This window comes from Thermobia domestica, chromosome 3 (assembly GCF_964235325.1).
Source record: "Thermobia domestica chromosome 3, izTheDome1.hap1.1, whole genome shotgun sequence".
Lineage (NCBI taxonomy): Eukaryota > Metazoa > Arthropoda > Insecta > Zygentoma > Lepismatidae > Thermobia > Thermobia domestica.
Genome location: NC_137456.1, coordinates 257,631,584 through 257,657,276, shown reverse-complemented (window position 1 = coordinate 257,657,276; position 25,693 = coordinate 257,631,584). Strand labels below are relative to the sequence as shown.

At 36.9% G+C, this 25,693-nt stretch overlaps 1 long non-coding RNA gene across 1 annotated transcript; it reads left to right on the top strand.

The window, feature by feature from the left end:
* Window positions 1-15: 15 nt before the first annotated feature.
* LOC145681618 (uncharacterized) lies at window positions 16-23,829 on the top strand. The gene is made up of 3 exons (XR_014130836.1): window positions 16-120; window positions 7,316-7,454; window positions 23,765-23,829. It is a non-coding gene; the product is annotated as an uncharacterized LOC145681618 (long non-coding RNA).
* Window positions 23,830-25,693: the final 1,864 nt, after the last annotated feature.

Below are 25,693 nucleotides of genomic sequence, written 5' to 3'. Positions count from 1 at the left end.
TGAAGAGTTAGGAGTGTCAGGCGTTTGACTTGCAGCTTTCGTTACAGCGTCTAAATTGCAGTATTGGATTGCGTCCAGCTTCTATCGCTGGTAAAAAAGTTATATCGCTTTCGTAATATGGTAAGAAATACAATGTAACAGTTAGGTATAGTATATATGACTAGTTTAATCAGTCGGAAATTACTCTGTTTCCTTGTCTTATTCTTTCGATTATCTTTAAGTACTGTGACTTTATAGTATTGTTTCACTATTTCTAGAAGGAATTAAGTATTAACGAAGTAAAGCATAAGCAGAAGCCCACTTTGATTGACTTTACTATTTCTCATACTTCATTGAGAATGTTTTGATCCCCAATTGCGCAAACTTCTAGTATATGTATGTATGTATGTATGTATGTATGTATGTATATATGTATGCATGTGTGTGTGTGTGTGTGTGTGTGTGTGTGTGTGTGTTTCTTTTTGTTATTGTTGTTGTTGCTTACACTGCTTTAGAGATGAGCTCCTTCATGGCTAAGCGGTTAGCGTACGCGCCTTTGGTGTGGGAGACCCGCGTTCGATTCCCGGCGGGAGTGGTTCGGAGTCCATGTTAATCAGTAAGTCCACGTCTCATACAGCCTCGTTGCAGAAAAGGATATTAAAATCAACTCAGCACTGCTTTACAGATGGAGTTGTTTGATTCAGGGTTCGAATGAAGCTTTTTACGGGAAGCAGGCACGTAGCCAAGGGGTGGGTTCAGACCCCCCTTCGGATCCAGAAATGAAAAATATTAAGGAAAGATGAAACAGATGAATCAGCCTCAAAAATATAAAGCTACAATAAGCGTTTGGTTACTCTTTCTTACGAGGAGCTTTATGTGAAGGAAACGGGGGGGGGGGATCAAGTTGAAATCGGATATTATTGTAACGGAACATTTCGAATTCCATCTAGTTCCATGCTAACCCTATGCAGCGGCGCAAATCTGTCTCCAACATTGGGAGGGACGCGTAAGACAGTTCCCATAATTTTTTTAAGGATGTTCAAAATATTTATGAAGTTGAAAAACAATGCTGCGGAGGATCATGGGAGCAGAGTTGTCTTCAAAATTGTGAGGCGGGCAGATTGAAGGCTTATTCTGGGGTGGGGACATCATTTCATCTTACTTTCCTTTGTCGCAATCGGACACAAATCATCACATTTCTCCCCAAAAAACGCATTTCAAATCGGATTATTGAGGGGAAAGTCCCCCCCCAGTTCTAAGGGGACATGTCCTCATCCCCCCGGGATTTGCGCCAGTAACCCTATGGACTCAAATGACGATCGATAAACCGGTTCTTTCAGATAGCCTGTCAGTTAGAACTTAAGCAATGCCCAGAATTACCAATAATATGAACCATTTTGAATTTCGCGGCAACACTAATCCATTTTATAGGATGTCTTTACTCCCGAAAGAGATCTCGTTGCTATCCTTGACGGCATTAAACTAAGATAAGAGAAATAGAAAGAAGACGAGAAGAACCGAGTTCGAATGACCTCGGAAGACTATGTCTTTGTTAATACTTTTTTCTATTCTTTTACGCAAGATTTCTTCATAATTCTTTAATTAAAATACTTACTAACATATCCTCATTTTATTGTCCTAACAAATCAATAGGGATATGTTGTCAGTAAAATAGTTTAGATTGATCGATCCCCTGGTGTTGTAACCATAGTATTTCAAGTCACGCACCCCCCTTCCATTACGAAATCCTGGCTAAACAAACGAACATATGCTACCAGTAAAATAGTTTAGAATGATCGAACCCAAACGAAGCAGGTAATTAACACTAGTACTAGGTATGTGTAGACTAAATGAGGTGATTTGCTTCGTGACCCTTCGAACAATGTACGAAGCGGATGCAAGCAGTTAGTACATGGAGTTAGCTTACCTAAATTTAGATTTCGCTTTTCGAAATCTTAATGGATGTATTAAGTGATTTCGTTACTTACACTCTCAATCTCTAAATACAAGGATTCAAAACACATTTTCGATTCCAAACTATGACTCTGCTAGACAAAGAAAGCATAGGCCAGTGTATGTTTTACTTCATTTTTATATACGTGTTTGTAGGTTTTCTCGGGGACTTGGTTTCCTCCCACTTTCTCATTCCACCAAATATTCCATAATCATTAACTTGCTTTAATCACCGTCTCCCTTAGCCTAACAGCATAATCGTGGGATATTAAGCTCAAAGACTTTATTTTTATTTTCAAGTAATTACTTTTCTCTCCCTTATTTATTTTTAATTTAATTTCTCTTTCAATTTCCCTCTTTTAGGAACATTAACATAATTTGCAATTCTTTCTCATTATAATAACACTATTAAAAGTCCCACATGCAGCTCACCACGTTGTAACCCAGCGGAAACAGATGAACAACGAATATTGTCGAAAATATATATCGCTTACAGCGGCGTAGCGAGCATTACAAGATTGGGAGGGGGATGAAACTTGAAATTGCCAAGTCTTGATTTTTTTTTAAATGTCAAGTCTTGATAAAAAAAATTGCCAAGTGTTTCGAAAATCTTACAACCCCTGTGGAAAACTATTACAGCAACCTTATTTTCATATTCGTTCCATTCCATGCCCCGTCTGAGACACGAATAAGATCAGCCCTTGTTCCGCTCTCGAGTCCAATTTAACATCTAACCTCAGGATCATTATCATCACCCACGATGTACAACTGTTAATTTGATAACTCATGGCTATGTTAGGTAACCTCCGCCAGCTAATCTTCACGAGAACCTTTCAAGTTACAATCAGTTGTAGACATGTATTTAAAAACGTAGAATAAGGTAGGTTATATTTACTGTTTGTGATGTAGGAGTGCCTAATTTACATTTTAAACATTCAATTGAGGGGTTCAGTGAGAGACCAGGTTAACCTACATCCAGGTCAAGATTGAGATTTTGACGGAACAGCATACGAATGTCATTAATTGACCTTTGCCTCAACCACTTGTCGGTGTGGCTTGTCCTGAGTCAGTGGCGGATCCAGTGAGGGTCTATCGCCCCCAAGAAGAGGAAACTTTGTGTATTTTAATATAAAATAAAACCCACCCAGAGTTGAATCTCTTAAAAGTAGCTATAACTTGTAAGTAGTGGCATTACAACCCACCGCCCCCCAGTAGTCCATCCTGGATCCACCCCTGTTGTATACTAAGCCAAACTATGAATATCAGACGTATCCTTTGTAACGAGCTGTTTTCATTTGTTTCCTTTTCTTTCAGAAAGTTAAAATTGTCAGTTAGCCTAGTCTCTCGCTAAACTGTCAATTGTGACAAAACACACCAATAATTGTTGATGCCAACTAAAACATACATATCCAAAGCCTACAAAATATATCACATTATTTAAGTTTTTTTTTAAATCAAAATTGTTTGCAATGTTTTTCTTCGTGCCAAGCATCCGAATGTCATCTTGAATTCTGACCTTCTCATTTCACTACAATTCTTTGAAGTATAAAACTGCGCAGCTTTTTTTGTTTTTTCCTCTCTCTCGCTCTCTTCAGTCCTTCAGTCTCCCCCACTTTGATTTCATGATTTCGCACTCTGATGAAAAGTATTAAACACCAAAACGGAAAAGTACTAATATATAACCTCTCTTTTAGTAGCCCCTTCAACCACGCGCCCGGGGCATGTGCCTTGCTTGCTCGCCCATAGCTCTGTAAGCTATATAAGTAACATACAATGCGCGAGCATATGTAAACTTGGTGCCAGCTTTGATTCTCGCTGAGAGAGTATACATATAATGTTGGTTCGAATTCCATCAAAACCATAGGCTCATTTTTGTGTAACCTTGGTACTGAATAAGACAGTAGACTTCAACAAATATTCCTGTCGGGCCTCGATCGCTCAGTGGTAGAGCGTTCACCTCTGGTGTTTGGGGTCTTTGGTTTGATCCCAGCTCGCGCCAAGTAAACTTTGTGGTGGACAAACACCGTGTGAGTGGGTTTTCTCGGGGTTCTCCCGTTTTCTCCCACTTTATTCATTCCACCATTTCATTCATTAAATCATCATCAGCGTCTCCTTTAGCCTAGCCGGTATATCCGTCGCACGTAAAACTCAGATTTCAACAAATATAACCCTTTTCAGCAAGACATTAGGTTAAATTGGAAACAACGAACTAGATCACATATTTCCAACTTCATTATTGATACAACTATTATATACAGGGTGCATCAGAAGTCCCTTGTCATCCTTTCTGAAAACTACAGGGATGTAGTTTCATTGAATGCGAGATAAGAAATACACATTAGGCCCAGAGGGATACTTTCGGATTACATCACGCGGACGGTCGCCATTTTAGATTCGAAATTGTAATACGGATGATAAGTGGGTAGTGTGATACATGGCCATGCACTAAAATGTTCTGAGGATGTCAAATATGCAATCAGATATCATGTAACTTATTCTGGTGAAATGTTATTGGCAGTGAACCAAGTGAGACTATATGTAGTGGTATGTCATACCCTTCTGTTTTTTTTCCAGTGATAGAGACATACCGTTTCTGGTTTTTTAGTGATCAAGATATACCTTCACGGAAGAATAAATGCTAAATACCTTTAATAAATCCATTTTTATACGTATTGACAAAGATTTTATTTCTTACGTAGAAGTAACTTCTAAGTTGACAATACTGACATTTTTTACCTTTTTCTACGTTTTGTTTGTAAAATGAGATGTTTTCAAAGAAGTTCATTAGTTTATATTTTGATGTGTCATATTGAATTGTTTCTTTCGTATGTTGGTATGTGTCGTCTTGTCTGAAGTCTTATAAGCGTCGTGTTTTGAGCATGGGCGGATTTAGGGGATTGCAGTGGGGGCGGATCTTACGGGAGTTTGAAATACCCCTCATTCGAGTGTGTGGTCCAGGAGTTTTCCCTCTGGAAATTGTTAATATTAAAAGTCGGTTTTTGAGCACTTTCGTGTATAATTCTCTGATACAAGGTAAGGGGCTATTTTTATTTTTATTTTTTTTTTCAGAAAGTTGTTCACGATAAATGGATCAGTCTCTTCATTTTTTCTCCGTAACTAAAGAAGCTTTCCAGTGGTTTTTCAGACATTATGTAAATAGAATCGCAATCTTGTAGGCTTCACACTTCACTGCATTTGGACATTTAGATAGCCGGTATGTCGAGTCAAAATCGTAATAAAACGCCTCTGATTGTTCCCACTTCGAACACATTTCCCTGTTATAGTCAGGGGTAAAAGCGAGGGGGACGCAGTTCCTCACCTCGAAAAACATGTACGGCGTCTTCCAGATCCTAAAATGGTACAATGGGCAAAGATAGGCAGGAGGAACGGCGTGGAGTGATGCCGCTACCTACCGTCCCCCCACCTTTTCAGGTCCACTTTTACCCCTGGTTATAGTATATGTTCCACATGTTCCTACTGAGCAATAAACATTTGCAGAAGCTTCTTCCAATTAATGTGGACACAAAGTAGGATATAGGGTCAAATTCGTGCACAGACGATGACGATACTTTGTTCTAGATGATAAAATTATGAATATTTACTGCACAAACCATAGGCTTAACATGTCCACAAAGCTAGAAATTGAACAGCGTTAGGTCCGGTGATCGGGCAGCCATTCAACTGCCTCTCGTCGATCAACCCATGTTCTAGGGAATTGTTCAAGTAGTGACGCACCACGAATCCATAATGAAGAAAGCGCCATGGTGTTGAAAAAACTGCGAGAATGTACCATCCTCGGACATCGCAGCTCGCAATATCTATCCCTGTACGAGCGTGAGGTATTATTCCGCAGTTAATTTTATGGAAAGAAAAAGTGACTGATTAGACGTATTCCTCATTTGTCTGCCAACACCATAATTAATTTTCTTTGCGCTGGTCATGTTGGAGAGGTCTTGCACGCGGGGTTGTCAGGTGACCAATTGTGCATGTTCTGCCTATTAACCTTCCCATTTACGTAGAGGTCAGCTTCATCTGAAAAGAGTATTTGCATAAAAATGTTAGACTTTAACCATAATTACTCGATAACTCGGTCACAAAACTGCACTTGGCGATCAAGATCGTTCTCGTGGAGATGTTGCTTCATTTGCACCTTGTACGGATGCACTTATACACGCGCAGACCCTATGACTCAACCCACATTGCATTAATAAATGACGTGTGCTCCTTTGGGGCCACATCGAGAAGGAAGTCAGCACTGCCGTAGGCGTTGCTTCACCTGTAGCTGTCTACGATCGTCCGCTACGACGTATGTCCACGAATGTGCCCGTCTCCTCAAATTTAGTTAATTACTGTGACACTGCAACATGTAACACAGTCACATTGTGGATGATTCTGTTTGCAATCGGTAACCACTGCACAGGCACTCCTCCCGCCCCACAGTTTGAATATTTCGATACATTCCTCACGTGCTAACGGTTTGGCTCTACATCTAGAAGAAAGAGGTAAATACAACGTTCAATTGGCAATAACTTTTCACCAAATTAAGCTCCATGGAATCTGATTGCATATTTGACATACTGAGAAAATTCTAGCCCGTGGCTATATATATATATATATATATATATATATATATATATATATATATATATATATATATATATATATATATATATATATATATATCACATTACCCACCAATTTATAACAAACAAATTTAATCCAAAATGGCGGCCATCTGTGTGAATATTCCCAAACGGCCTAATGTATCATCCATCTCACATTCAATTAAACTACACCCGTGTAGAATTTAAAAAGGAACTTCGTATGATGTATACAGGGTGTTTCGAAAGTCCCCTGACCCAGGGTAACTCTGTTATCAGAGTTACAACAAAATGTAAGAGGAAAAACCATTTCTAAATATGTTGTTTTCAATCTAAAGTGAACACTTTTTAAATCGGAGGAGCCGTTTGAGCTGTACTCTCTATGCGCCCAATGTGGAATGAAAATGCAATGTTACCATTTACCTGGACCCACAACATATGTGAATGAAGTTACTGTCTTTTACGCTAACAGTACTGGCTTTTACGCTAACTTACATTGGAAACATCATATTTGAAGACGGTTTCCCAATTACATTTTGTTGTAACTCTGATAATAACCGAGTTACTTTATGTCAGGGGACTTTTGAGACACCCTATATATCTTATGGAATATATGTTTGATGTCCCTATAACTGTAGTATAATTTTGTTTAGTTTTACAAGTTATTGCAAGTAGATTCTGACTTACATGCGTAAGAGTTTGTATGTAACTAACTAATGAATTGTATTTCATGAAATTTACATTGAAATATTTAACACAAAATCTTTTATATTCATGCTTAGTGACTTGGCTTTGGACTGCAACTGATTATTGTACCCCATTATTGCTTGAGAAGAAAACCGATGTCCGAATCTTCATTTGGAGAAACCAAAGTTCTATTGGAATGCTGAGGATTGCAATCATTAATTTCTACACTTCAAGGTGCGTAAATTATATCTAGATATATTCTGTGTTTATTGTTGTAATTACTATTACTATTATTGGGTTTAGAATCAATCAAGTACTTCATGATATTTTAGAGGGATCAAGATGGCTGCCAGATAGATAAATATTTGAGCGTCAGGCCCTTATTTCTTTTCAATTTTATATTTAATCAATGTCTATTTTTCCCCCTCATTATTTCACCAAATCGTATTCCAAGATGATCAATTTTCAATACTCATTTGTGACTGTCAGCATACATAGCATAACCGTAGGACGTAAAACAAAGATTTATTTTTATTTTTCGTTTTCATGTCTTTTCTCCATAGCTGTAAAAAATAACGCCTTCAACATCATAAATTTGTATGCTACTTGCCTGCATTCGAGCACAGTAATCAACTATTTGGACATTACGAAGCAAAGCAGGTATACTTTGCAGTTAGCATAGTTTCACCGTAGATAATTAAACAGTGCTAGTAAATAAATCTGTAACAATTGTATTGGTGTTTAGCTTACATGACCTCCAGACGGGCCATTTTTTTTTACAACATATTGTTACTTGTACTCTATATGAGGGGCCGCGGTGGCTCAGTGGTAGAGCGTTTACCTCTGGTGCTTGGGGTCCCGGCTTCGATCCCAGTCCCCGCCAAGTGAACTTTGTGGTGGACAAACACCGTGTGCGTGGGTTTTCTCGAGGTTGTCCCGGTTCCTCCCACTTTCTTCATTCCACCATTTCATTCATTACTCATCATCACGGTCTCCTTTAGCATACCCGGCAAAAGCGTGGGACGTAAAACTCAAAGATTTCATTTCATATAAACTTTGGTGCAAAGTAACCCCATAGATGAAGATATTTTGCACCACATACAAAAAAGTATGTTCAACATACTAACATAATGTTTGTCTGCAATGTTTTCTCTCCTGTATTTACACATTTCACTTTTTACACAAAATTGCATGCAGTCTACAAATATTGATGTTGGAATTATGGTACCGGTATCAGTAGTTAGTATGAATTATCGATATTTGTAAAGAAAATTATGTATTTTTGGTACCAAAATAGGAGCCACATTCTGATAGTTTAGCATGACCCACAAAAATGGCAACTGAAAAACAGAAAAAATCTCCGTGAACTGATTTGCCTTGGTTACTCTTTATATCCAAGAATATCATCTCAACCGTAATCAGTGGAAGATTTACGGGATTTGGAGCTTTCAGGCTGAAGCCCACCCAAATTGCAGGATTTCTTTTTTTAAAAATCTAATTTAGTCATTCCTATGCGTATACCCGTCAAGCCCTTCAAAAAGTCTAGTGATTTCTAAATAAACGAAGTATTTCTGTGTGAAGTCGCTCTCAAACTATTCTTCTGAATCCGCCGCTGTTCGTAATTTATTTTCCAACAAGAAATACATTCCGACATCTACCTAAAGAGGAAATTTTCCTAAAGTTAGACGGCAGGAGGTGCCAGTAGTAAGAATTTCCCATTTAAGGGGTTTCGTTGACCCGGTGCAAAGTAACCACGATTTGAGGCTCAAAACAGCCTTCTCCCAGTGTTATTTTTTCTATGACTTTACAATGTTTCACTTTTCAGTTTCAACTATTGCTTGGAAGTCCCATCATACACAGTAGAATTCTACGAAACCGACTTAACTTTGACGGAAATTCTTGTAGGTGATATCTTCCAAATTTTGTCTGCATTTACAATGAGTGCTTTCCATACCCTTACAGCAACAAACCCTTCAGGTAATTAGAACTGATGTTAACCGCGAACATTATAGCCAAAATCCAGTTAGATGTTCTATCTTACGGTGGCAGTTGAAACTTTCTCTTTACAGTTCATGGGTTTACCGACGGAAGACTGTGTAACTTTTTTCGTATTTTGTGCGAAGTTAACCCTGAAGTGCAAAGTAACCCCGTCTTAAGGTACTTACAGAATACCTAGGTAGTTAGCAATTTTCACATTCTTTTTTAAGGTGGTAACAGTTGGAGCCAAGGGATGTGCGATATTTCGATCGAACGATTAATATTTTCAAATATCAAACTATAGATATCGAAATTTTTGACCGATATATCGATGTTTTTGATCTTTATCATATTTCTATATTTTCGATTTTTGATATTGCTTATATTTTGATATTGCTGTATTTTTTGATATTTCGAACAAGTTTCAATAGTATGTCAATATCGATTATATATTTCAAAATTTGAATATCACAAAGCCCTATCGAAACCCCTCCGAAATGAAGTTTTTGTCTATGGCCTGATTAGGGTTGCGCACGGCACGAGACTAGACAGACATAGCTCTTCAAATAGAAACAGATACAGTTTTCGAGAGGAGACAACTTTCGCGACATCTTTGCGAGAGGTGACAGTCTCAAATCATTTCTCGTGCGCACCCCTAGGCCATATCGTGCGTTATCAAAAAGCATGTTAATGAGAAATAACAACATGTAAATACAATATAGGTAGTTAAAAACATTTTTGTTTTCATTCTTCAGTAATGCATTATTATTAACCTCAGTATTTTATAGTCCATTCTTAATCTTAAGGTGATGTATAATTAAGTTTTGAATTCGGTTAACTTATTTTGTTTCTCAAATTGTTTTAAAAATGTATGTACAAACACGTTTATTTTCATTCTTGAGTGCTTAAAGTCACTATAGTTATTAAACATAGTATTTAATATTGTACTCTTAACGTTAAAATAATATACAGTTAACTTTTGAATTCAGTTAACATTTTTATTACTGAAATTGCTTTAAAAAGTATGTAAAAACGTTTTTATTTTCTTTCTTGAGTGCCAAAAGTGATGCACAGTTATTAAGATTAGTACTTTATACTCTATTCTTAATTTTAAACTGATAAACAGTGCGTTTCTTAATAAATTATGTCAAGTTATTTGAGTGACGAACACTGGTAGAAAATTCTGACTACTACTGGAACATTTTGATTTTAAGGTGACGACTACTTTTGCAAGGATTTTAAAATATTGTTTTTCCTTCAACGGCTACTCCTTTTTGAATTCTGACTACATGGTCATTATAGGAAGGATGAGTGAGTCTTTCCAACTATGGTACAGCTCCGACAGATTCACGATGCTGAGAGAAGAGACAAAATAGTATGTTTTCAAAATTAAAGTGAGAACCACTGGCGTTTTTATCCTGCTATGCAAAACTAAGTGGGTACTCCAATGGGGTTCCAATGCGGTACCTAATTTCTGCATTTTAGATATATGGAAATGCATGTGTCTAAAATGTAAAGAACTGATATTTGTTTACTGAAAACTGCAACTCGGTAAGCCTTACGGATACCGAGATATGGGAAAATAAAGAGCGACACGATATGTATGTGGGGCCTGCCAGGCCCGTATCCAGGGGCGTCTAGGGGGGCCCGACCCCCTAAATTTTTGCTGGCCCCCTAAAAGTTTTAGAGTAGGCTTGCAAAAGAACTATAATATGGTGATGAACTATCATATGGTTGGATCGCCCCCCTAACTTCAGCCGGGCCCCCCGTACATTTTTGGGCTGGCTATGGGCCTGGGGCTTCCATACTTGAAGGTACAATTTGGGAAATGAATTAAAATATGACTAACGGCTATCAAGATATTGTCAAATAAAGGGAAGATCAATACAGGTATGGGATTTTCGTGTTAGATGATAAAATTTCCGAAACCGGTCATGGAAAGTTAATAAACACCAGTAGCAATTCCATCTTCAAGTAATTAGATATTTCCATGGGGTGTTAGAACATCTTACAGTCTACTAAGATTAAATTTTAAAAGCTTTTGAAAATATAACTTGACATTTGTAAAGAGTATTAGAAATATGTAAGTATAAATATGTTTACCTAAAACTTCCAGCCAGTACATCCAACATATAGAGAAACACCGTGAAATAAAAGAGTATGAGATGTTGAAACTTCGGAAAAAATATTGGTCCCAACAAAATTAAATAAGATGGTACTTCTATGGGTTAAGTGAGTACCTCATTACAATTTCGATGGAAAGATTAGTTCTAGGTTTTCTTCAGGCAGTTCCAAAGGTTCATCGAGCTGTGTAAAAAAGTGAAAATTCCCTGTGAATATCTAATATAGTAACCAAAATATAACAAGTCATATGTTTTATGACGTAAAAATAGAGATCTTGAAGGATTTGTACTTCTGGGTCTTTGCTATAAGAAAGAAATTCAAAAACCTACTGTATATACCCTAATAGACAATTAAATCAGTGAGGACACAGTAACTTCGTGGTGGGGTGTTTACCTAGTATATTTTGCAGAAACTATACTGGAGTATTCTCTTAATCCACAGAGATACGATCACACTTAACTGTCGATTTAATTTTAAAATGAAATTAAGACAAATGAATGTTGATGATAGAATTGATGGAGTGCAAAGATGGGAGGAAACGGGAGTACCCCGAGAATACCCACGAATACGATGTCGACTACAAACTGACTTGGCCGCGGATCAAACCAGGGACCCAATACACCAAAGGTACGCACTCTACCACTAAGCCACCGTGCCTGCACCCATTTAATTGTCTATTAAGGTATATACGGTAGTTTCTGACATTTCTTCTTACAGCAAAGACTCAACAGTACAAATCCATGTGGGTCTCCATTTTTACGACGTCATAAATACATAATTACTTATATCTCGGTTGCTATATTAGATATTGACAAAGAATTTTCATTCTTTTTGTACGCTAGGAATTATCACGCTTGGATTTACCCGAAAAAAAATTCGAGCTGAATTAATCTTTCGATCGGAATTGCCCTGACGAGTGTGAGGTACTCACTTCACCCATATGAGTACCATCTTATTTAACTTTTATTAAGATCAAAAGTTGTTTTATGAAATTTCATGATCTAATACTCTTTTATTTCACGGTGTCTCTCTAGCTGTACGATGTACTGGCTGGAAGTTTTGGGTAACTCTATTCTCTTTTCTAATACTCTTTACAAATGTCAAATTATATTTTCCAAAGCTTTTAAAACTTAATCTTTTTAGAACCATGATGTTCTAAAACCCCATGGAAATACCCAGTTACTTTAGGATGAAATTGCTACTGGTGCTTATTCAGATTTCATGACCGGTTTCGGAAATTTTACCACCTAACACCAAAACCCCATAACTGTGTGGGTCCTCCCTTTATTTGACAATATCTTGATAGCCATTAGTCATATTTTCATTAATTTTCTAAACTGTACTGTCAAGTATGGAAGCCGCACATACATATGGTGTTCCTATTTATTTCACCATATTTCGGTAACTGTTAAACGTACCGACTTGCGGTTTCGGTAAACACACACCTGTAACGTTCTTTATAAGTTTATTAAGATATATTTTAGAATGTTTAGAAATGGGAGGTATGTGAATGCCATAGTACCCGAAAAACCCCATAAGGACGTGTGTGTAGTGTATTGAATTGAAACTACTTTTGAGGTTGTTGTTAGCCCTCAGTAATTACGTTTTCGAAACTGCACAATCTAGTACGCAAGGGAATGCGGCGTAGGATCGAAACTGCGTAGCATCGAAACTGCGTACGATCGAAAAATTCAGCTCAAAACCTGTTTCGATCCTACGCAGTTTCGATCGTACGCAGTTTCGACGCTACGCAGTTTCGACCGTACGCAGTTTCGATCCTACGCAGTTGCCCTGAAATAATTTAAGTTTTAATCATGCGCTCAAAAAATATATTTTTTTTCTCTCTCTTTAATTTGTTTAACCTGTGCAGCTATAAATTAGGGTTATATTCATGGACTCCACACGACCTAAACTGCGTAGGATCGAAACTGCGTACGGTCGAAACTGCGTAGCGTCGAAACTGCGTAGGATCGAAACTGCGTACGGTCGAAACTGCGTAGCGTCGAAACTGCGTACGATCGAAACTGCGTAGCGTCGAAACTGCGTAGGATCGAAACTGCGTAGCGTCGAAACTGCGTAGTATCGAAACTGCGTAGGATCCACACTGCAGGTAGGATGGACAAGTTACAGGCGTATGGATTGAGAATCAATTATGATTTGTAATGATGACTATGTCAGAAGTGTAATACTAACTTTGAAACAGCTTCGACGGAATATAATGTAAAATAGTTATGTAATATGAAGAATTTAAAGTAATGAAGAATATGATGTATAATGAATATTGAAGGATAATAATAATAATAATGTTTAACGAATATTTCGATTGTAAAGATATTATTTCTAAAGGCTATCAGAAAGTTAGAGAAACAAAAGTCAGATAAAGATTCATATGCTGTTCTGTGTGTACTTGTCTGCGTAATATGAATGAAAATTTATATGATTTTATGTACAGCTTAACGACCTAATCACCAGTTATTCATATGTATGTCAACAACGTTACAATATTGTACTTCGCTTTGGGAGTTTCTCATTTGTACGCTGAACCTCAAATCGATTTATAATTGGAACACGTACCCGTGGGGGTAGGAGCATTTCAATGTATTCCGTTACATTTCACAAAAATATTTTTAACCGTAAAAGATTCGAAATTAAACTACTATTCAAATAGAGAATAAAATTACGAAAGTTTACAACTATTACTGGAAATCAATGCTGTCATCCATTTTGAACATTTTAAAAGAACATAGTTTCTAATGTATTGAAATTTCATTTCTTATGAATAGTTTGAAACGTTGTAAATAGTTGTAAAGAACCTGCAGAAAATTCGTCAAAATCCTCCTACAATGGGGAAGCCGTGTTAGACATGGAGTTAGTGGATACAGATGGTGGCATTGGAAAAGTCCGGGTCTCCCGAGCACAGTGGTGATATCAGAAACCGGGCCCCATCCATGAGGCTCCAGAAAAATGGGGTCCCGAAGTTTTGGGCGCGGGTTCTTTCTATACGCCTATTAAACATGGAATTGTATGTGGGTGGGTGGTGAAGTTTTTAAATGTTCGGGTCGTCTGAGCACAGTGTTAACGTCAGAAATTGGGCCCTTGTCTCAAAGGTCCAAAAATGGTGTCCCGAAATTTTGAGCTTGGCTTCATTATATTTTTCTTTTAAGCATGGAGTTATTGGATACATATTGTGGTGTTGGAAAGCTCCGGGACCTGAGACTCCAGAAATGAGATCCCAAAAGTTTGGGTTCAGGTCTCTTTTATTTGCCTATTTAACATGGTGTTGTACTATAGTGTTAGCGTTTGAAAGGTCGGGGTCGATTAACGAAAGCGGTAATGTCAGAAATTGGGCCCTGGCCTCGAAGCTCCAGAAAATGTGGTTCCGAAATGTTGGGCTTGAGTCCACTCTATTTCTCGTTTCAGCATGGAGTTGTTGCATACAGATGGTGACGTTGGAAAGATCCGATTCCCCTCAGCACAGTGGTGGTCAGGAACCGGGCCCCCAACATGGGGCCCCAGAAATGGAGTCCCAATGTTTTGGGCATGAGCCCCTTCTATACGCCTATTAAACATGAATTGTTGTACGAAGGTGAAAAACTTGTATCTTCGTAAAAAAAAAAAAAAAAAACTTGTATCTTCCTTATAATTCTTAGATAATAATCTCAGCTCCTAAACACGTATAAAAGATACCGAAGTTATATTTCAGCAAAAAAACAATTACCATAAAACATCTCTTTGCATGTGTAATGACTGAAATGTATTATACTTTGCTTCCCTCCCAAATAAATAAATAAATAAATAAATAAACGATTACAGTCGATAAGCGTAAATCTGGCAGAACCTATTTTCCAAAATCTAAAACAAATCACGCAGATTGTTTATTGCTTGTTCGCGATTGTCCACATCACATTTTCGGTTTTTCATTGTATGTAATTAACTATACCATAACAGAAATTCCCGCTACGAACAAATTACACGTTAGGTATACGCCTATGTGTCTCGTCTCGAGGACTTCCGGGCCGCAGTGGCTTAGTGGCAGAGGGTTCACACATGCTGCGGGGCCCTGGTTCTATACCAACTTGCGCAAAGTGGGGGTTGTGGTGAACAAACACCGTGTGTGAGGGTTTTCTTGGAGTTTCCCTTTCCCACAACTCTTTCATTTCACCATTCCATTTATTCTCATCATCTGCGTCTCCTTTAGTCTACCCAGGATGACAGTCGGACATAAAACTTAAAGATTGCATTTTCATTTTCACATTTGGAGACCCTGTATCTGTGTTCCTTGAGTGCCCCAAATGCTAAATAATAATGGGTTGGAAGGCCCATGAAGTTTAGTACCTGGTACACTCATTATCTCAACTTGCCCAAAAAGTTAAGGGCTCACGTTAAGTTAACGCCCCAAAACTTTGATTTTCACACCTTATTAACTATATTGGCCCAAAAGATGAAATTTGTTAGCCCATCGATCTTTATCTCGACTAGCCCAGAAAGTTGGGAGGCTCTGGTGAAGTTAGCCCCCAAATTTTCGGCGCCTATATCACATTAACTATGGGAGAACGAAAGCTGAAATTTCGTAGCCTATCCAGCCCGTAGACAGTACTATGTAGGCCATTCATTCTCTGGACTAGCCCAGAAACTTTGGGGGGGGGGCTCACGTTAAATTAGAGCCCGAAATCTTTGGCGCGCATATCTCATTAACCCTTTCGGGACAAAATCGATTTTGGGGTTTTTGGTATACTTTCAGTTAATGATTTATTGCCCAAACACTGTTATCCCGATTGATATCGTTTACGTCTTGTATTTTAGAAGAGGGACATGGCTATTTTTTGGTGTAAGTTAGATTGCAGTGTTGCTAACGGGAGGGATTATTGAAAAAATGTAGGAGTGAAATTAAAAAAAATCCCTAGCCGAATTTCATGATTTTTTCTAGCTGGGAACACCGAAGCCACAGGGGTTCAAGTCACCTAAAAAGAATTTTCTGGTATGTTGACAAGGTACAGTAAAAACCTGAAGTCGCTGGCTGCCATACAAAGAGAGAAAGAAAAAAACTCTCTCATAATACACATCAAATTTTGGCACTTCTTACGCGTCAGAAGCAAAAATCAGCATACATGGTGGTTCACCGTCTTCCCTAATTATTCAATCGTGCTCCTATATGGTGCGTTTTGTAGGCCAAGAATGATTCCAGACAGTTGTACGTTGGTTTGAATATAGCCAAGGACACTGAAATAATAGGGGGGAAAGGATAAACTTCCCAAATTTTTTACAAACAATTACAATTAACATTTTCTGTAGCTGGCATCATTGCTACCACTCAGAAGCAAACAATTTTAAAGTAATCTTTGGCCCACCAATAATATATTCAGCTAGTATCATGATGATGTCTCTCAAATTAAGCATGTAATTTTAAAAAGTATATCATTTTTCCTAGAAAGTCACTATTATCCTTAAAATTATGTAATATGGTATACTGTAAGACCGGAATTGTAGTGTCCCCAATTATCCAAGTGAAACTTTTTATAGTGCGTTGTGTAAGTCAAGGATGAGGCTTCCAGAATCTGGTATGTTCGTTCCAATGTAGCCAATAGAAGAGAAGGAAATAAGAGGCAAATTTTAGAAGGGAAAAAAGGAAATTTTTACCAAAAAAAGTCTGGAAATAAATAGTTCTATGGCTGGAAATACTGCTAAGAGACAGATGCAACTATCTTCAAATAAACCTTAGCCCACCACCAATATATCCTGAAAGTATCATGTCGATATTGAATAAACGAAGCTAGTAATTAAAAATTAATAGATTATGGTAAATATAAAAGTGAGAAAAATCAAGGATTAGAATCTTAATACGAAAATGAAATGAAATGAAATCTTTTAGTTTCACGTCCTACGGTTATGCCGGTTAGGCTAAAGTAGACGCTGATGATGAGAAATGAATGAAATGGTGGAATGAAAAAAGTGGAAGGAAATGGGAGAACCCCGATAAAACCCACACACACGATGTTTAGAACCTAAATACGAATTTATGGTGCGCCTCCTAATTACGCAATTGCAACGATCTGTGCCCAAGTTTGTTCAGTAAGGACCGATGTTTGACTGACGTAGTTCACTTGCGCTCGGACATATAGGTACGGAATTTTAAACTTCGAAAATTGACAAATCTGAAAATACTTTATCTTCGCATTGAATTTGGACCCCTCCTCCAAAGTAAGTTCATGCGTATGGTACGTACCACCATACTACGATTTTTAATTTCAGTAAAAATCCCTTTGTTTTCTTGCCCCCAGGATAACTATATACTCTGCCAGTTAATATGTTTAAAACATTTGGAGTGATGTATCGTCATGTGTATAGATTAACCTCTTGCACACAGAGAATGTTTCTTTTCCAAGATTTAAATAAAACTGAAATGTTTTCCATTTCCATACAGAATTCAATTCACCTAAGATGTCCAAAGTTCACCTAAGATGTCCAAAATTCAATTCACCTAAGATGTCCACAACAATTTTTATGGAGGTAGTTGGAGAATACTTTATATCATAGGCCCGTAGTTAAACTCCCTCTATAAAAATTGTTGTGGAAGAACCTCAGGATTCTGACATACGCATTTTTGGATAGGGCACATACTAGTTCCTAAGTTAAGTCTTGACCCGACTGCGGTAGGTCCCATAGTTTTGGAGCTATGGACCTTTAAAATTCCTTTTTTCATGTTTTTGGCAGCCTATAACACGTAAACCGTCGCTTGTAGAGGGATAAATTCTTAAGGTCTTTTGAATTTGGCTAATCAGAGTGCTCCTTTAACCCGCGTATATTCGACGATAACCGTTCGGGATAAAATCTGCTCGCCATGTAGACCTAATTTTATTACAAAATGACGACTGTCTATTTACTTTATTTTGTAGTTCTTCCATATTCACTTTCAAATGATCGGCGCCAGTTGCCATCTAATAAAGTTGATGCGTTTGTTGCTTCTAGTACACAACCGCTTTGAAAAAGAAGCAATAAATGCATCAAATGTGGGAGATGAATTTAGAACACCAAAATGGTACATGCCTAGCACATCTTGTGCTGTTAGGGTTTCTTCAGAAACATTTTGTAAAACAATTGAAAACACATCGCGCGGTTTGTATTTTGAAATTTTGCGTATACTTGGATTTGTTTAAGTATTTCTTTCTACTGTGTTTGCCTGTAGCTTCAGTTCATAAGCCTTTATAATTAATTACCCAACATATATGGCAATCACGCAGAAAACAACACCGAAGATTCTACACTTGTGTTAACACACAGGCTGTGTGTCATTTCAACTAGCGGCATTTGACACACAACTCCAAACGGAGAGTGAGTTGTTCTAACCACTTGTTTGTGTTATATTTTAACACAATCGTGCTAACACATAGGCATGTCGTTGAAATAATACAACGATTTTTTACAGTATAGGCACTTCCAGTAGAACTACAAGGATTAAATTTGGCAAAGTTTTTAGCCTCCTGGGACTATATAGAAAATTTCCAAAAGTGAATATTTTTCATTTTTAGCAGGTTTAAAGAGACAAAAAACTGTGTAATTTAAATAGACTTTTTGGATGTACAAAATCTCATATTTTAGGTACCGTAATTGAAATCGGAATAAAAACTAGGAATTTTGGTATGTTAGTAGGTTTATGAGGCGCGAGGCCGTAGGATGAGAAATTTTGTATCTGGCGACAAATTCCCACCTACTTAAAACTAAACTGATTATATAAACATTCAATTTTGCCAATTGCCAAGTTCATAAAGAAATTGAAAATCACAGCAACTGGGTAAGTAAGAAAATGCTAATCCAAATGTCAATTGAAAGAAACGGAAGTCTTTTAAGTAAATATTGGCAGCAACGCATTCTAATTTTCCAACTTGGTCAAAAGTTAGCAGGGTTGGAAAAAATACAGTTTTTAAAAAAAAAAAAGAACAAAACGCGTGTTTAAAACATGAAAAAAGTGTTTAAAATGTTTTAAAGATGTTTTAAAAAAAACACAAAAAAGTAAAAGTACATGTTTTAAACATTTTGAACAGTTTAAAATATTATTTTAAACATATTTCAAAATCGTGTAATCACGTATTTATTAAGACTTTTTGCTCTTTCAACCGATCTTTTCATTTATTTTATTCTCTTTAAGACTACACAGTGTTGGGTACAGAACATTTCCGTATAGATTAGTAATTTTCAACTTATTTCATATAACGACCCCTTTTATTACACCCTCTTGCCAGTGACTCTCATACAGTAAGTATTTTCTTGGATATAGTAAGCTTTTAAGGTAGATTTTAAAATTTACCAACTATAGAGGTTTCACACAATCTATCAATATACATGGCAAAACAAAAGTCCTCACCATCCTTGTGCGTTGACAACGGGTTGAGGGAGAATGATGAATCTTGGAAGTGGTCTGACACATCAGATGGTGCTATCAAGCATCATGGCGAACATCTGTGCTTAGTATTCGAAATTTCAAATGCAAATGGTGTCATGTTACATGAGGGCTAGAATTTTACCAGAAATGCTGTTGTGTGGTTATTTTAACCATAAAGAAAATCATTTCGAGTTACCGCTTCTAAAAGTTTTGTAGTTATGCCTTTAGGGGCTAAGCTAGCGTTTCGTGGAGGCGGGTGAGATTTTTGTTGCAAAATTTGATTACTACTTCATAACACTGGTGCTAATAAAATTATTTTATAATAATAGGGCTACGTTTTCGAAAAGTAATGTTTGAAGCACACTTCATATTGTGCTAACTTTATATTTTCTGCAAGTCTATGTAATTGGTTGTTTTTTGAGTCAAAAATTTATTGACGAAAGGTAATATTTGGGGCGTTCAGAGTACAATAGATCCAAATCCATTTTCAATAAACTTCAGTTTTCCTCAGCAAATGAATTCTATTTCAAAAAATAATACTTCGCAGTCAAGAATCCAAAACAAATGTAACTAAAACCATGCGAAAAGGCGTGGGATAGTTTCATATGACAGCCGCTAGTAAGGGCGTCAGTGGAACAGGAGGGCAACCACCCTCATCCGCACCCTGCATTTCAGATTTTGGGGACGGTAAGACAGTTTTAGAAATCTTTTGATAAGCAAAGTCCAACAGAATAAGCCTGAGGTAATTACACCGAATAAATACGAAGAACATACAGATGATTAAAACTGGGAAGTTGCTTAGGTCCAATTTCCTGAATTTTAAGCAGGCCCGAAACTCGAAAGTAGAGCCACCTTTGAAATCCTTGGGTAAAAAAATTATACAAGAAAGCAATATAGGCCTATAGCTCCTTACGGCCAATGATCAAAATCCGTATTTATTCGGTGCAAGGACTTCAATTTTTAAATGTTGGACTTTGCTAAGCAAAATGTTTCTAAATCTGCATTACTGCCCCAAAAATCTGAAATTCAGGGTAGAAGACGGATGATTTCTAAACGAACGCCCCTATCTAGCGGCAATCATACAAAATTCTAGATTCCTTTTTTTCAGGTAGTTTTTCTTTCTTTCATCTCGGATTCGTGGTTGTGAAAATATGACATTTTACGTCGATGTATTCTTTTGGACACATTCTGCATTTATGTAACGTAATTATGCATCATTGACTATGACATTCGGAGCTTGACTTGTTAATCATTCCAACGCTGCAACATACACAATACAAGTATAATGTTAATATCTTAAATGTATGAGCAAGGAGGGGGAAGGGAAAATTAGCTCTCCTCCCCATTCCGTCAACGCCCTTGTCTAGCGGTTGTCCTATGAAACTCTAGTCCACACGCTTTCCCGTGGTTTTTGTTTCATTTATTTCATACCCTATGCTACGAAGATATTACGTTTGCTGAGCAAAAGTGAACCTTTCTGAAAATGAACTTGGGTCCCTTGTGCTCTAAATGTTGAGTTGAAGCCAAATTTATCCTGCAACCCAAGTTTGTTCGAAACATATAAAATTAGTTTGTTTAGTTTGATTGATTACATCTTGCATCAGTAGCAAGGCTATATTAGACAGGGCTTTTTGTTTAAAGTGGGATCTGACCCACTAATTTTGAAATTTTACGTGGGATCGCAGTCAAAATCTATACAGCAAATTCCGACGCCTCGTGTCTCTATCCTCAAAAATTAATGTTAAAAGACTGAATATTGCACCCTGTAGCGTGGTACATACATACAAACAAACAAATTGAGATCAAATTGTCCCAGACCTTGACGTTCAGCACTAACGTTATAATAAGTATCACACTTGGTTAGTTACGTGATCGACTGCCATACCTTGCGTTTCTCACCTGGTCTCTTCATACAAGCTATGCCAAGTTGTAAAGTTTCAAAGAAAATTTAGAACTGTGGTGGGGAAGAGGTACGAAATAAAATTTTCATAATATAATGAAAAAGAAATTGTTGATACAAAATTAGTTGTTACCTGAAGTTTCCAGTTGCATCTCAGCCACACCACTGACGTTAGATTCATCAGAAGCAATTTTCGGATCAACATTTTTACCATTTGTTTGGGTTTCCATTTTTACCAAGCATTGCATTTTTTATAATGATTTTCGTTCTTTGGAACTAAACCACCCATTTCTTTCTTACACGTTTTGTGACAAACTCGTTTGATCGTTTACTTACCTGATTGAGTTTGAGTTACTCTAATAAATTTGTATCAAATCATGTCCTTCTTTTCTTCACGCATAATCCATATTAAACGATTCCATGTTGTACGGAGACAGACTAACATGTACTGTACAAACGAATGCTTGCGATATTTTAATTTCAGAACCTCAACGTCGCAATGAATACAACACAACAGTTTGTTTCCGTGATAATTATTTTATTTATTTTTTAATATCAGTTCTATAAGTAGTCCAACCTTCGACTACGACACTTTCTCGCAAGTTAACTGAGAAGCATTTAAACAATACAATATACGTTAAAAATAAGGGGGAAAAGAGACAAAATAAATTGTAGATCACCACATTGACCTGCTGTAGCCACGAGAAATCAAACCATTCACATGGGAAGAAAATAGTCTTCTGATTGGGGAGCACTTTTGGACAGTTCTCTTGCTCTGGAAGATTTCTTTTTTTTTACGAACATAAAATAAAATGCAAATAAACATATGTTTAAGACAAGTCTTCAAAATAAAAGTGTTTAAAACAAAATGTTTAAAACATAAACAAAATTTGTTTTAAACAAAATCAATTGTTTAAAAAAAGTTTTAATCATTTGTTTTAAATATTTTGTTTTAAACAAAACAACCCTGGAAGTTAGTAAATTTGGGACGAAGCCCAAACTAGCAAAAACTTGAACTAATTACATGAACCTTCGATTGTGCCACCTGCAAAGTCTATAAAAGAAGTGACAATTCACAGCAACTAGGTAACTAAGAAAATGTTAAGCTAAGTCAATTGAACTTAACGGCAATCTTCTGAACAAGGAATTTGCCAACTTGATCAGAAGTAGTGGCTTTTGGGGGGAGGATTCTCCTTTCTCCCTGCTGAGACAAGACTTAGCTTTTTTGGTCCTCCTGAATAAGTCATAGTCCCCCAAGAAAAACTTCCTGGGTACACCCCTGTATGATTATTTAATTATATTTGTCACTATTTTATTTCTCAGTTTCGTATCTATGCACTTTCGATCGTACGCAGTTTCGACCGTACGCAGTTTCGATCGTACGCAGTTTCGATCCTACGCAGTTTCGACGCTACGCAGTTTCGATCGTACGCAGTTTCGATCGTACGCAGTTTCGACCGTACGCAGTTTCGATCCTACGCAGTTTCGACGCTACGCAGTTTCGGTCGTATACAGTTTTGATCCTACTCCGATTTTTCCCTATATAACTTCAAAAAAATACTATTACTTAATATTCTGTGATTATAAAATAATTGTTTTTTTATTGTTCGATCATAAGACCTTATCTGTTTTCGATCCTACGCCGGTTTTAGTTTCGATCGTACGCAGTTTCGATCGTACGCAGTTTCGATCGTACGCAGTTTCGGTCGTACGCAGTTTCGGTCGTACGCAGTTTCGATCGTACGCAGTTTCGATGCTACGCAGTTTCGATCCTACGCATGTAACCCGTACGCAAACCTCACACTTCTATGGTGTTGTTCTTTATTTTTCCAAACCTCGGTTCCCATAAGGCTTACCGAGTTGCGGGTTTCTGTACTAAACAGATATCAGTTCTTTACATTTTAGAGACATATATTTCCACATATCTAAAAATGCAGACATTAGGTACCCCATGGTACCTCGAACGCCATTGGGTACCCACTTACTTTTGCATAGTAATACATTTCGAGTTGTTCAGCATCAATAAACACTTTTTTAAATTAATCGTTTTTCTACGAGAAACCCAAAAGTCCATACCTGACCGAACAGATTTTGTCCATTTAATTTAAAAAATGTTAAATATTTTAAAATGTAGCATTTTAACTATTTTTTGGATTTTTGTTTCAGGTATTTCATGCATCAAAACAAAACCAGGATTCTGCATGAAAGACAGCGAAAAGAAGCAGTGTAATTTGTTTCTAAAAGCACATCCTTTCTGAAGACAGACCCGATTATATTTACATTCTTTTGTACGAATATTTAACCTTAATAAATATACTGCTCCACAAATTATTTCTTTCTTCCATAAATTAGAATAAATGTATGTCTGTTTAAAGAAAATGTTTGTTAGCGTTAAGTCCTTTCAACTCTTTTTCTCTGTAAGTAAGAACATTATACCTTGCAACATTTTTTTTTATCATTGTGCAATTCCGATTGGATAAAGTAAATCTGCACGAAGCACTATTATTTCAGACATACATTAATAACTAATGTTTTGTTCTGTGAATAAGGCAATGGTATAGTGAACATGTTTTAACATAAAATCTGTAACTCAGCTTTTCAGTAGTCAACTTTATTGAGAATCCGAAGAAAGAAAGAAAAAATGTTGGACTTAATAACGAATTTCAAAATTATTTTTGTTCGAATTCTGGACTAATCCAAATTATCCAGAGAAATCATTTATGTTGCTCTCTACAGATGTATCCTTTATCCAAATCGTATGAAAAGGAGACTTCATACATCGCTATATTTTGTATGAACTATGTTTCGTATTTATTTAATCACTTTGTACCTTTCTCTAGTGTTGACAAGGCCGCAAGTGTCAATCGAATAATTTAGTGTTTCACTCATGTAACCTTGTGACTAACGTACGTCCTGTCGGTATATATATGTTACTGGGTTCGATTAGCGACAAACAATTTTTAGTGTTAAACAAATACAAAAATCTACACGCAATGAGATACGATTATCTTTGCCTCATAGACAATACCAAGCAACTAACGGTACTGAGTGTGGTTGAGTTTACTAGTGGTATTATCTGGCTATAATCAGTGTTCCGAGAGCTATACTTCTTTTTGTGCTCTGAATTGCAAACTTTGATATAACCGTTTTAAATTATTGTATATCTATCTACCTATCTATCTATCTATCTATATATCTATATCTATATCATATAAAAGTGTAAACTAGAAACTTCCGAGTAATTCTCAGAATCATCGCTCTTTGTTTAAGTAATGTATGAGACTATTACACTGCTCGTTACTTAAAATGTTGAACTAAGAAGGATACATCCAGGAAAATCCAAATTTACAGAATGTATAGAGCAGGGAAGGATAAATATGTTTGGTCGATGGCTGCACAGCTTCTCATACCTGTGAACTCCGCCAGCTACAGTTGAGCTATGGCATTGGATCCTAAGACGCATGGCTTACCATACCAGAAGAGAACATCCTCTCGATGTCTCGCTGTGTTACAGTCGTTCTGGTTGTCAATGTTGGGTCAGTTCTGCTCCTTTGTCACCACATTGTCACACAGCGAAAACAGCGGTAAGTTTAACCCTTAACGTACCAAGCCTAAGTCGTCAAAGTTGTTTACCAAGCTGGAGTCTTCTGGAGACCCCAAGTATTATTTTAATTTCTCAACATAGTATTGCAGAGGGTTACTCCAACTATTATTTTTTGGATGTCTAGAAGCATACTTAAGTTAAATGAACATTGTTGACATCAAATATTATGTATATTTGAGCACTATTCAGTTCTTCATACAATTTTATACTTTTGTGTTCGTAAATCTGAAACACAGGTTTAACAATGGAGTTTTTACATTTTCAATTGTGTTTTTATTTTTTGTATTTTTTAAAGAAACGTTGATCTAATCATGTAATTAATATCTCAAAGGGTTGCAGGATACATATAAAAATTGAGAATAAATTGATTCTTATAATTGCGGCAGTATTACTAAATATCACTCTCTGGGGTCCCTAGAGTACCCCGCTTGGTATGTTAAGGGTTAAGCATATTCGACACTTACTATTAGATATCGGCTTGGGAACTTTGG